The sequence below is a fragment of the Amphiura filiformis genome, chromosome 19 (assembly GCF_039555335.1).
Source record: "Amphiura filiformis chromosome 19, Afil_fr2py, whole genome shotgun sequence".
NCBI lineage: Eukaryota > Metazoa > Echinodermata > Ophiuroidea > Amphilepidida > Amphiuridae > Amphiura > Amphiura filiformis.
This window is the reverse complement of record NC_092646.1, coordinates 55281896-55289552: the sequence shown is the minus strand read 5'-3', so window position 1 is coordinate 55289552 and position 7657 is coordinate 55281896.

Below are 7657 nucleotides of genomic sequence, written 5' to 3'. Positions count from 1 at the left end.
TAGATTTTCACATCTAATCTTTTCAGTCACCGTACGCCCTCTGTTTGTTAGCTTCCCAAGTGGACTACTGACTTTGGATTGCGGATAACTTTTTAACACGGGATTCTATGGAGAGTTAGGCCAATTTCTGGCCTAACTAAAATTGGTCATGATGTAATGCATCTTTAAATGAATCTGGCTTGTGATTGGTCCCCAGATATCGTTATTGATTGAACAAATTCATCAGGATCGGTAGAGTAAACTAGTAAACCAGAGTTCGTAGTATCTGATCCAAGAAAATGCACTTACTGTGTACGTTTCAACAACCACTGTTGTCTTTGTCAACACTTGATGAGGAGTGACTGCAATCTACTGACAACCAACGCTAGAGGGATATGTAAAATCAGGCGGTTTTTGGCGATTTTAGCCATTAAGCCTCCCCACCGCATAAATCTGAAAGCCCCTCTGAGCCCCCCCTCCTGGAGACGCTATTGCAAAATCAATGGAGAGAAACTATACTACCTTGTTTCTTAATAAAATGTAACGGGGTACATCAGGCAACTATGAGAGCCAAAAAGGCCTCAAATTGAGCAAAGAAAGACATTAATTTTCACGTGCATTTCAACCAAGACGCTTCATTAGTGGTGTTCGCCCTTAATGTCATATTATCATGACCGTTTTATTTTGTTTTATGTTAAGGGCTGGGGTATGAACGTTTGGACAGTATTTATTGCGGGACATTAGAGCACATCAGACATATCGAATTGCATTCTGAATACTAAGAATGTCCTGATATCAAATCATTTTGATTTTTTGAAATTCGCAATGTAATACACATTTTATGACAAATCATTAAAAATTGATATTTTTGATATATAACAGTCCTCGAAGTAAATTTTATAAATTTAATGATACATTCTTTAAGTATATGTAGCTGGGAGGAAAGGCCGACGATCAATTGAAAATTTTGACCTTTCGTATTGAAGATATGGATTTCCCCCAAAAAAAATAGGTCTTTTTGGGAAATAAAATCCATATCTTCAATATGAAAGGTCAAAATTTTCAATTGATCGTCGGCTTTTCCTCCCAGCTACATACACTTTAAGAATATGTCATTAGATTTATAAAATTTACTTCGAGGACTGTTATATATCAAAATTTGAAAAATATCAAATTTTAATAATTTGTCATAAAATTTGCATTAAACCTATATCGTGAATTTCAAAAATGAAAATTATTTGATATGAGAAAGACATTCTTCGTATTCAGAATGCAATTCGATATGTCTGATGTGCTCTCATTTCCCACAAAAAATACTGTCGAAACGCTCAAAACGCTCATTCCAGATCCCTTAAGTATATGTCATATTACATGTTTCACATTTGTACGATTTTAAATAATTCTTTATCATGTTTATAGGACATGCTCTGTTATATTTTTATATCCTCTTTTCATTCTTGAAAAGATAGATCATGCTTTTATTTCACCCATTGGGTATTTCTTTATTAATTTGTGTTTATATGGCGATTTCAAGTGGGATAATAACTCCTGGATGACGTAAGCATAATGTTGATAGATTTAAATATCATTATAAATAGGCACTTAATAATAATGATATTGAAATAAATTGATAAATAGATAAATTAATAGATAAATAAATAAAAGATATATAAGCCTAGATAAATAATAAATAAATGATAAACTAGGAGTAAATTGCAAACATTAAATATCTTAGAGCAAATGAGCATTTAATAAGTTTTTGCGACAAATATTTTGCCCCTTCTTGTACGTTTTATCATTATTTTATCTTTTACTAATTTTTTTTGGGACATGCTCGCTTATTTATTTTTTATGTGTTCCTCTTATCATTTGTGAAGTATTTCTTTATTTTTGTTTTAGTACACGTGATCACTGAGTATGTTTAACTGTGGAAATATCGGTAGATAAGGTGTTTTTTATTTCACCCTTGAGTATTATTTATAAGTGTATCAACATACATTTCACATGTCATGATTTTTCATTGTTTTATTTTAAAGCAATTCTTTATTGGGGTGCATGCTCTCATATATTAGGTGGTTTTTTTTTCATGTTCCTCTTGTCATTCTTGATAGATGGCTGTTTATTTATGTCGCGTGTTAAGTATTTTTTTAATTTTTGGTCGAAGTGTATAATTATCATCACATGCTGTACGCTGTTTATTTATTTCGCCCTCATTTTCTTTACTTTTGTTTTTAGATCTTTAGTTCTTTATTTTTGTTTCTGTGAATATCATGCGAAAAGTAGGCCTTCTGCACATTATGATTTTTCCTTGCTTTATTTAACTCTTTACTGGGGTGCATGCTCTCTGCTGGTTTTTTTCATGTTCCTCTTATCATTATTGACAAGATAGCACCTGCTGTACGCTGTTTATTTATTTCCCCCTAAATTATTTCTTTACTTTTGTTTTTAGATTTTGAAGTTGATATCATGATATCACACGCTATGTTTTATACCAACCGCATTGTCTGTTTAAAGACAGTTCTTGTTTTAAATCCTGAATACAATGTCAACATTCAGTTCGTTCACCTCACAATGCGGTGCGATGTTATATAACTGTATATATTGCAGGGTTGCCAAACCCGCGATGTAATAGGCCTAGGTCAATAGGATGAGTTTTGAAGATTTTCCTCGCGACAATTTCCTGTCCTATAGACACCAATTGATGGTTAAGAAAAATATTGCATGACTTCTCAACATTGGCTTACGCGACTTCTGGTAGTTTTCTATCTCATAGAAACCAACGGTTGATAAAAAAAATATTTCAATGATTTGACCCGCGGTTTGCCCTCATTTGTTTGGCAACCGTGGTCTGTGTTAAGTGAATATATTTCGGTAAGAAAATAATTATCATAGACCATGTAGACAGAACGGACAATAGTCATAGGCGCTCTCCTCCATTTTGAGAAATATACTTTTACACACACACTACATTTATAATTAAAATGATCAGCCTTAAAGTTTTACCTTTTAGTGGGTTAAGCCAAATCTAAGTGGATGAAATATAAATCAACACTTCTGGCACTGATTGGTTTCCGTAGTTGTTATATGGAATACGAGCTGTCTGTAGCTACAAAATTGTCTGCAAATCGGCTTTTGCCGGGCCTCTCTTTTCGGCGTTTTTCTCATTAAATTAGGGTCCCGTTCAAATAAAAAATAAACTGGTGTCTAGATGTAATCACAGTTAACACACCAGGAAAATTATAGAATATAGGCCTACAACAACCTAGTTACACCTGTAGACTGCGAACAAACATGCACCTGGCCAGACCTGGCCGTAAAACAAAGTGTTCTCCCTACGGATACCCTTAAGGGTCACACAATTAATCAATAAGACTGATTTACTCACTACAATCTTCACTTCAAACTGTATTTTTCTGAATGTCAATGTGTTGATTGTTAGTCCGATACTCCTACGAAGCTATGGACATGGCATCTTACCTACTCCGATCTACAATGTTCAATAGTCTGCATTATGTGTTTTCTCCCCATCATTTTGTTGAATGTAATTTATGAATCAAATAAAAAAGACAGAAAGTGGATTCACTTTAGTTATGTGTCATTTTATTTATGATTAAGAAATAAGTTATTTCATTAATAAAGTAAGACAATAATGTATTTATTTATCTATAAATGCGTGTCAAATGGGGTACATTGTTCAATAGTATAGGCCTACATGAATAAATTAGGCCAATATTATCCTAAAAACTTTATTTTGCATCGGATTTTTCCCGTTAAACATGTTAAAAAGACAAAACTGATGTTTAAGATAACAATTATTTCAGCAAAAACATTTTGAGTCATTTTTGTCCATAAAACGATACAGGATAGGCTAATTACTTTGACTTCAATACGGTCCATAATTAGATGAAGATTTTAGTTGTACAACATTAGATCTAGTTTCAACATGATCAATGTACTCACAACTAAATATAATATGCTGCTACATGTGTCTCTTTTTACATATAAAACATCTCCAAGTCACGTCTTATATGTCCTCTCATAATTTGTTGCAGGTTATGAGGAGGCCACATGTCACATGGGAAAACGCGGTAAGTCGCATACTATTTTTGCTAAATTTATCGCCATAAGCTATTTAGCAATTTTTTTGGCGATTTTCGGCGATTTTCGGCGATTTTAGCCGATTGGTCAGGCTTTGAAACAATTTTGTAAAATTTACCTCAGTTTGCTGTGGTTGATCAAAATATAGCACAATTTAACACCATTTTCAGCAATATGATGTGATTTCCAGTCATTTTGCAGATTTTAAGCTTTCTTAGGAGATTTTATGGTGATTTGTGGCTATTTTAGCCGTTTGACCAAAAATTTGAAACAATTTTCTAAAATTTACCTCAATTTGCTGTGGTTTATCAAAATTTAACGCGATTCATAGTGATCGGTCACAATTTAGCATAATTTCCGACACTAATTTCCAGTTATATTATTGTAATTCTTTGTTTTGGGCGATTTACCGCGTTTTCCCATGTGACATAGGGTCTGTGAGGTTGTGACAAGCAGCTAGCCAACGATCCACAGCAGCATGCGCCATTAGCCAAGTGTTTTTAAAATGCGTAAAAAACAATAACTTGATTTTAATGCTTATTTATTACACATGCTAAGGAAGCCTGATTACCTTTTTGAAGTCGCCGAGTGGGCGGGTTTTCAATGAAATATTTTGTGTGAAAACTGAAGCATCCTATCTGCAATGATTAACTCTGTTTAATTGTGCTAGTGTGCGATGCGCAATTCTTCTTTCTCCCGTATATTGAAATATTAAGAATAACGATTAAGCATCATTAATTTGATCTCGTGCGCTAGTGTGTAATGTTTGAATGTTTATGTGTTCCAGTGTATGATGCGTAAACCTCTTCCCTTGTTTGTATGACTATATTAGGCTGGCGAATTGATCTCGTACACTGGTATGTAAATGTGTTGTTTGTATTGTTTACCCAGACTGCTCATATTCATAAGTACCAGACTTGAGTCCTATTTTTCAGGGACAGTCTGTGTAGCTCAGTGATAGAGCGCTCGCCCGACAAGCGAGAGGTCTGCGGTTCAAGTCCCCACACAGGCAGGTATGTCCGGAGGTTTACTCTGGTATATCTGCATCTGCATATGCATGTCATGTTTCCATTTGTAAATTCATGCATGTTTAATTGTGCTAGTGTGCGATGCGTAATTCTTCTTTCTCCCGTATATTGATATAAGAATAACGATTAAGCATCATTAATTTGATCTCGTGCGCTAGTTTGTAATGTTTGAATGTTTCTGTGTTCCATGATGCGTAAGCCTCTTCTCTTGTTTGTATGTAGTATCAGATAATATACAGGGTGGGCCATTAAAAAGTTCACACTTTTTCGATGGCTTATTTCTCAGAAATGAAAACACATATTGAAATAAGTTGAACATATTTTGTAAACCTCTATGTCTGGACTGTCATTGCTGAAAAGGGCATTAACATCCATGGTCTAATAATTAAGGAAGTCTGGTATTCGGAAACTGGTTCGGTCATGCATTCAGGATCTATAATATTAAACAATTAAACAAATCTAACAGTGGGAGACCACGAACAAGAATCAGCCAAGATTATTACAAAATGGCGACCATTTAAAGCAGAGAAGTCAAAAACCACTTTGCACACACGTAAGACTATAGACAATGATCTTGCATATTAAGTTTTTAGGCTTAAGCAAGTTAAAAAAAGTTTGATGACTCTATATGCATTTACTTGAGTGTCATTGCCGGGGTCATCGGACTCATGCGTGTATGAGTTGTTTACTGTTTGAAAATCATTCACCTGTGAAATTGACACAAAAGGCTGATTGGACATGCTCATTTACATAACAAATACACTAGTTTTGGAGGGAACTTCAAATTTAAAATGCCTTGCGTGCGTTCTTGTCATTCATGTTAGAGATACCCGTGTAAGTACTTTGAGGTGATTCTTGCTGTTCAAAATGCGGCAGTTTACAAAGGAGGAACGAATTTTCATCGAGGAGGAAATTTCAAGAACCGGAAAGGTGCGCTCTGTCCTGAATGCATGACCGAACCAGTTTCCGAATACCAGACTTCCTAGTCGCCGACACATCTATAATATTAAACAAAAGTTTCACTTACATGGAACTGTTCTCAATCGGAACAAATCTAACAGTGGGAGACCACGAACAGGAAGATCAGCCAATCACATTGCCGATGTTAGAAGGGATTTGCAAGCTAACCCAAGATTGAGTACTCGACGGCCATTGTCCCCATATTCCAAGGACAACGCTCAGACGAATCATCACTCATGATATCGAATGGCACCCTTACAAGATCCTTAAGCGTCATGGACTGCAACAAGGAGATCCAAATCGGCGACTTCAGTTTTGTAACTGGTAAGTTAACAGAGCACGTCGCTTTCTTGATACCGCTGTTGTTGTTGACGAGACAAACTTTCAAATGGACGGGTCTGTCTCTTCTCAAAACGTACGGATGTATGCACCGAAAGGCAATCCTCCGAAAGACTTTGCTTTTAACGTTCCACATGACAAACGCAAAGTTAGTGTTCTCGCAGCCGTCACAGGAAACAACCGGTTGATAGGACCGATATTCGTTGACCAGAACATAAATGGAAACGTTTACCTCGACATAATCAATGATCAACTAGAGCCTCAACTGGTCCAAATATTTGGACAGCAAGCGAACGGGGCCATCCGCAGGGCGTGGTTCTTTCAAGACGGAGCGCCAGCCCACCGTCTTATCGCTGTTAGAGACAGATTGCAGGAGTTGTTTCCGCATCGTGTTGTCGGCCTTGGACATCATGTGGAGTGGCATCCGAGGAGTCCTGATCTGACACCTTTGGACTTCTGGCTTTGGGGTGATGTCAAGGCGTCTGTGTATGCCGAAGGTCCGCCAAGGAATTTGCGGGAGCTGAGGAGACGTATTACAGATGCGTTCACAAGGATCCGACGCACCAGGGTTACTTCAAGAGCAGTTCACCATATGTACGATCGTGCGATGATTTGTATTCGCGAGCAAGGAGGCCACGTTGAAGGACGATAAGAACACTTTAAAGACAGAAGCATTTTCACTGTGGCATGCATAAATACGTGACTTTATGGAACCATGATAAGCAGTAATGAAGAACAGAACTATTTTTATCAGAGTCAAATATGATTTTACTTGTATTCTTACTTTTCTAGTGCAATATTTTTAATTTCATGACAATTTGAGACAAATAACTCGTGTCCATTGAAGCACTGCTACGGTTTACATGTGTCTATATGAAGAAATAATTTCCGAAGAGAAGGAGAGACATTCCTGACACCTATTTATAAATTTATCTTGTTATATCTCTATATAAGATTTATGTTATAGTGCAATAACCATCATGAAGACTCGGGTATAAAATTATGCACATTATCTAGAATGCGACTGCAAACAAACGTTAACTGCGCAGATTATTTAAAGCTACTGTTACATATTCTGTTCAACTGGAAGGCTACATATTCTGTTTGAAAAAGAAATATTTATTTAAATATGGTTAATTTACAAGAGAACTTTCATGCGTACTGTTATTTTTCTTCCTTTGTTCCTAATCCATTGTGGTGTGAACCAGCGACCACCATATATCGCGTGATCATCCGCTCCATTTGACTTACGT